The sequence below is a fragment of the Sinocyclocheilus rhinocerous genome, unplaced genomic scaffold (assembly GCF_001515625.1).
Source record: "Sinocyclocheilus rhinocerous isolate Xijiao unplaced genomic scaffold, SAMN03320098_v1.1 scaffold2046, whole genome shotgun sequence".
Classification (NCBI taxonomy): domain Eukaryota; kingdom Metazoa; phylum Chordata; class Actinopteri; order Cypriniformes; family Cyprinidae; genus Sinocyclocheilus; species Sinocyclocheilus rhinocerous.
The window spans coordinates 519517-526495 of record NW_015639535.1 but is presented as its reverse complement, the minus strand read 5'-3'; the positions used below and the strand labels follow the sequence as shown (position 1 = coordinate 526495).

The 6979-nt window shown below is 34.4% G+C and overlaps 1 protein-coding gene across 1 annotated transcript in view; it reads right to left on the bottom strand.

Annotated features, from left to right (window-relative positions):
- LOC107751476 (contactin-associated protein-like 5) overlaps window positions 1-6979 on the bottom strand; it is a gene marked incomplete at its 5' end in the record, with an annotated part of 64974 nt that overhangs the window by 57751 nt on the left and 244 nt on the right. The gene's annotated exons all lie outside the window — the stretch shown is intronic.

Below are 6979 nucleotides of genomic sequence, written 5' to 3'. Positions count from 1 at the left end.
TTTATTTTTTTTATTCATTTATTTTTATTTTAAAACTGGGATATTTTGAAGCAACTCAACTTCAATGCCCTTGACATTAGAGGAATTTCATGGACTATAGTTTACACAAGAATCTGGAAGTATGACAAGTTTTAAGCATTAATAGTGTAATAGCTGAAGCTGCTTAGTACATATGTGGCCAGATATAGCTCAGTGTTTTACACTGTTGCTGTTTTTCCCCTTTGGTTAACACAGCAGTCTTGGAAAAACAAACTTACCGAGGCCTCCGAATGGTCATTGACTTAAATAAACAGCACCACACAACCGGGACACCATCAAAGCTATGGAGATGTGTTTACTCAACCTTTCTTTCCACTGATCAGAGCGGGGAACATCTCCGGCGCTGTTTCACAATGAGTGTGGGATGCCGGCAGAACTTTCTGGCATATCCGTGAAGCGCCATTAGCGGCTTGTTAAGAGTTTCTTGTGCTTTGAATGATATTTACGAAGTTGCGGAGCATATGTTTGCCAGACTAAACGCCCACTAACACAGACTGAACAGCATCTCATTAAGGGAAGATACATTAAAGGGGTCTGTTTTTCAAGAGTGAACATCAGCTGGGTTCAGGTTTATCATCACCGGCTTTTACTTTGATGGATTAGATCCGTCAATCATCGAATCACGGTTCTCTGAGGGGTGACGGCTGGAGGGTCCTGGTTGTGGTGTGCGTTTCGCGAGAATATGTTAAATATCTTTGATAAACTTGGGAGATTTTCTTTGCATGTGAGTTTTCGGAGTTTGTATACTTTATGTCTGTCTACTCATTCAAAAGGTTTTTGAGTTCATGTATATTCTGAGAGGCAACAATGAGAACTTTTCACTAGTGGCATAAAGTTTAGTCCTCCCTACAGCTTATTACCGTATTGTCCCGAATATAAGACGATGTTTTTTTCTGATTTTGGCAGGCTACTATTAGATGGATAGCCTAAATGTCCTAATTCAGATGGGCTACTTTCTTTTTATTTTTTTTTTATGGTATATCAAAAAGTGTAAATTTTTTAAATGTGATTGTTGGTACATTTGACCAGTTTTTACCATACTTTCAAAACAAAAATTAAAATAGGAAAAATATGCAATATGAAAATAATTGAAGACAAAATGTGTTTTACTGAGAAAAAACAAGATTTGTTTTTTAAAAAGCCTTTTTCCAAAAGGTACATCTGGAAAAAGGGGGGTCGTCTTATAATCAGGGTCGTCTTATATTCAGGCCAATACGGTATGTTTAAGAGCCGCCCACTTGACATGCAAAGTGACTGATCACAGTTCAATTTGTTTTTATGCTGTTTGTTTATAGATTTTCCAATGTACACTGAAAAAAAAAGTGGTGTGGGATTTACTTTGAAAATGTCTTTCTCGGAAATTGCTAGTAAATTTCACAAATAATTACAAAGAAATGGCAAGTAACACGTTGAATCAAACACGAAAATTAAGTAGAAAGAAAAAATAACAAAGATTGATGGATTATGTTTTACAAGAAAATACTATTCTTTGAAGTTATAAATAAAAGGGAAGACTGTACCACATTAATAGATTAGCAAGGAAGAAATTTGTTCAAATTTTTGCGCAACAGTCTTTACAAACGATTATAAAGAAAACACAACAATCAAAAAGAGAAAGAAAAACTTAGAAACTTCATTAACTAAAAATTCATTAACGTACATATTTATTTGCACAGAAAACGTTCTCATGCAAAAAAAAATTAAAATAAATAATAATCCACCAGTTTTATTTTTTCTTCACTTTTTTTTTTATATTTGTTTGCTACTTTAAAAGTACTCTCAATTTTAAGTCAATTTAAGTACAACGTCTTTGATAAATCGCACTTCTGCAAAACAACATTCACGAGTGGATTTGTTTGCTACTTTAAAAGTACTCTAAATTTTAAGTCAATTTAAGTACAACGTCTTTGATAAATCGCACTTCTGCAAAACAACATTCACGAGTGGATTTGTTTGCTACTTTAAAAGTACTCTAAATTTTAAGTCAATTTAAGTGCAAACTGTGATAAATCTCAACTTCTGCAAAACAACATTCACGACTGAATGATTAGCAAACGAAGCTCAACGTGATCACCATTTTGTGCACTTCAGGAAGTCACGCCATGCTAACCAATCAGATTGCGATTTCAGAGTGCGAAACTGAATCTAAGAAAACATTATTTTCAGGCAAAATTTGAGTTTTTGAATGGTTTCTGGGAAGGATGTTACTGCACAAACAAATACGTCTTTCTACTTTAAAATTCCAGGTTTCATTTAATGCGTTGCTTGTAATTACTTCATTACAATCATTTGCGAAACTTACAAGTAGTTTCTCTGTGAAAATATTTTCAAATGAAATTACTAAACCATTTTAATTTCAGCCCGTCAGTCTGGTTATACGTACACCAATTTCGCAACTTTAAATACAGCAGCCTACATTTCTAAGCAGCTGTTTGTCAATATGGCGTTCTTACCAACAGAATATGAACAGAACTTGTTTATATAGTGTATATCTTATTTCACTAGTACCAGCAGCAACAAACCAACAGGGGCCCCTGAAGAGGAATTCAGAGATCTTTTGATTACTGGTTCAGAATTGCAGATGGAATTTGCCGCTTATTAAAAACCAAGATGTTCCTCGGATCTCTCAGAAAGACTAAGAATACTTGCCTTTTTTCTTCATCTTCCTCTCATTTTCTTTTTTTTTTTTCAACCCACACATCTTTCAGAATAGATTTGCTGGCATTTATAAAACGTCTTAAAATACCCAATGGCACTGTCGTGATAAACACTCATTGGCAGTGAAAATCAGACGGAGGTACGCGGACTAAAAGCCATTTACGAGCAGGACGGGAGCTTGTAGGTGGGTGAAGGGGGGGTTGTTTGTCTTTAACTTCTAAGGTCAGGCTTTTACAGCGACTATGGATCTGCCTCTTGTTTGGGGCCGAAATTACAGCTGACACATGTGCTGACAAGATAGAGGCAATTATTGAGTTAGACAATGATCTACTGTATAGTGCAAGCAGGGCACTTTTCTTTTCCTAGACAAGGAGAGAGAGACGTTTGTGAGTTACAAGGCCAGACGGGACACCTTAACTGTCCGTGAACCAGCTAGATTTTGTTCTCTTTCATACTTTGAACCATGTAAACAGAATTAACAGCATAACTTAATCTTTCCATCAAAACAGTTCTCAACTGGTGGGTCGCTAACCAAAAAATGTGTTGCATTGTAAAGAATAAATTGCAACAATCATGCATAATTTACGCAAGCCTCAAAAAAGACAAAATTGTACCATGTATTGTTATTGATGTCAAATATTTTGAATCAAAACCTCCATATGACTTTTGCGCAAATTCATCAAGGACTGATTGGGTTTGAAGGGTTAAAGAAGAGTAAAAAAATTGTTTGATGCAATGTTTGATTTCAGTCAACACTTCTTGATGAACGTAGCATTTGGTTCTGAGAAATTGACTGTTTTGGCTTAGCGCTGTCAAATATTGCAAATCAAAAACTCAATAGGATTTTTGTGCAAATTCATCAAGGACTGATTTGGTGCGAAGGGTTAAACGAGTAAAAAAAAATAGTGTATACACAACGTTTTTTTTCATCCAAAACATCAATATTTGATTTTAGTCACCACTTCTTGACAAACGTAGCACAAACCACAGCTCTACGAAGCTTTATTCTACGATCTACAATCTTTTAACACTTTAAGAACACTTAAGTTTTTTTTTGGACTTTACTGTCTGGGACTTTACAGATGAGGTAAATAAAAGATAAATTTGACTTTTTTGGCAGAACGCTTTCAAATATTGCAAATCAAAAAAAATTGCACAAATTCATCAAGGGCAGACTGGGGTTCACGGGGTTAAATAAGAGTAAAAATGGTTTATCCACAACCTTTTTTTGTTAAAGCATGAGTATTTGATTTCACTCGTTGTCAAATACTGCAAATCAAAAACTCAACATGGTTTTTGCGCAAATTCTTCTAGGACTGATCGGGTTCACAGGGTCAAACAAGAGTAAAAGTAATTTATGCACAATGTTTTTTTATCTGAAACATCAACACATTTAGGAAGCATTTTGAAGAACCAATCATGGCTCTTTATTTTAATTTTAATGAGCATAGTAAGGTCCGGGGCGATTCTTTTTTTTTTAAGTCTGAACTTTCCAGATCAGATAATTAAAAGGAGTAGCTGACATTTTTGGCTGAGTGCTGTCAAATATTGCAAATCAAAAGCTTGATTTTTGCACAGATTTTTATTTTTTTTTGGTTTGAAGGGTTAAACAAGAATAAAAATGGCTTATGCACACGTTTTTTGTGTTTTTTTTTTCTCGTCTGAAATGTCAATATTTGATTTCAGTTGCCACTTGTTGGCGAACATACCATTTGGGTCTTGAAGCACCTACCACGGCTCTACAACCTCTTTATTTTCACGATTTAAGAGCAGAATAAGGCCCCCGCTGATTTTTCGGAGTCTGGACCTTCCAGATCAGGTAATTAAAAGCAGTAATTGACTTTTTCGGGTGAACGCTGTCAGGCATGTTCGATCAAAGCGGAGGGGAAATCTAGGCCACCAACTCCAGACTCTCTCAAAGACACTTTCCCCTCATTATATTTAATAGACTGCAATGTTTTCACCTCACAAGAATGCATATCTCCAAATCATTCACAAACAACGCTAAATAAAGTATATGGAGGCGTTGTTATTTTCAGTACTGGTTTCTAGGCCTCGCTCCCATTCCGCATTTCATTACGAGACTCACTTCTATCTATTTGCAATCTGTTGTATGAAGAGTTTGTTAATTATAATTTGTGCAACCTAATGGGTTATGAGAACGGCGCGGTTAGTGCGGTTATTAATATCAGCAAACTGCTCGCGCTTAACCACAGATGGTTTCGTGCCTGCAACGTCCTGCAGCCTTCTGTTATATCTCTAATCTATAATTATTATCTAACACTAATATTTATTTGGCCAGAAAGGCACTACTAATTATGCCGCAAACATGAAGCCATTTCCAGTCAAGGATGAGGTGCTTTTGAGGTTATAGTTGCTACGGATCGGACAGAACATGACGGGCCAATCAAAGCTGATATTAAAAAATAAATAGCCATTTGATGCAATTCTCAATTCATACTGAACATCTCAGATTCAATGATTTTGCACAAGCTTGTGGAGTTGAAAGCTGGAGTTGAAACACATTAAATACAGTATGCATATAACCACACACAAACGATATGCGTGTATGTAATTAACTCAAGTGAAATTAAAAAACAATCTCTCCCACATTATATATCATTTGTTTTAGCAAATCGAATAATCAAAAATGATCTGTCGTTTTACCATTAAATTAAATAATGTTAAATCAAAAAGTGTGTCTATCTATAAAACATTTTTTAAAAATTAAACAACAATATCTATATAAATTAAGTCCATCTATGTATTTGTATATCTAGCTGCAAAACATATTATGAGATTAAATATTGTTTTTATCAAATTAAAATATGAAATAATAATACAAAAATATATCATAATGGATGGATGGAATGGTGAATTTCTAACACTAAATTAACTGTCAAGGCACCAGATGCTACCCACAAGCATGGCCTGGATTCCAACCTGCCAAGTTTTTTTTATGAATGTTATGTTTAGACTCATATGCAAATGAACCATACGGGATTAGCATATTCATGTTGGACAACCCCGAGTGCCTAACCAGAGTCTGAGGCAACACATCTTCCTCAGAGAGTAATGTAAATCTCAATTCAACAGATATATGACTCATATTTACAAGTGTGGAAATAAGTTTTGCCAAGTGTCGCCTGCCTGCTCTATTTTTATGTCTTTGGTTGGTTGGTTGCCAGATTTTCTTAAATCAAACCATTTAAAATCAACCCACCGAGTATGAATCAACCAAAAAGCGAACGTGGATCTTAAATAACCTGTGGTGATGTAACACGAATGTGCAAATTTGTGAAATTATAGGCTTTTAAATTGTGATTACGATTATTCCCAAGTCTTTTAGTCCTACTGCTAAACTAAAAAAAACTAAAAGTAATGTCCTCCTACGAATTACATAAATCTTTATAAGGGCCACTGATGGTATGTGTAAGGCCCTTGAATACGGCGCTGACTCATTTAGATGTCATTGTCAATGGCGTTACAATTTGATCTATATGAAGAAACAGCGCCGCCTAGCGTTCAGAAATATCTCTGAAGTGGACTACAGAAGTCTCTCTTTAGATTTTACTGATCAATATAGACATTGATCTATTGTATATCTTATTTATAGCTCCTAAGTATTTAAATGATCGGAATCATGGGTCATGCATTTGTTTCCTGGACTTTAGGAAGTAAAAAAATAAAATTAAAAAAAAGCCTGATTTTGACTCGCTGTTTTTCCTCTCATTAATTCAGTGGCAGCATCTTAAATATGCATTTAATTAAACGCATTGCCTACAGAGGTGCATGGATAACAAATCCATAGTGTACAAAAGCATTAAAAAATAATGCATGTGTACTATAATCATTCTGACAGCTGTACAAAGCGTCCAAATCACAACCGACGGAGTTTTGTGCCTGCAACTTGAAACTTAAGTATAATCCTGAAAAAAAGAAAAAGGAAAATCTGCGGACAAAAACTCACTATTACAATTAGTATTTCTACTACTACGTTCTAAAGTATAATTGTTGTAAATGCTACATATAGTAGGGCTAATATTGCAACTTCACGCATCAGATCCTGAAAATAACATAGGCCTATATGTACACACAATATTTAGCAGGTAAAACTATTCATATATATTGATATATTTTTTAAATACACATAGTTGACATTTTATAATACTTAACATTTGAACATTTAAATAAAATGTAAAAATATAAATAAAACATTAATATAAAAGGTTAAATATATAGAAAAAGAAGTAATAATAATAAATAAGAATTTAATTTTACA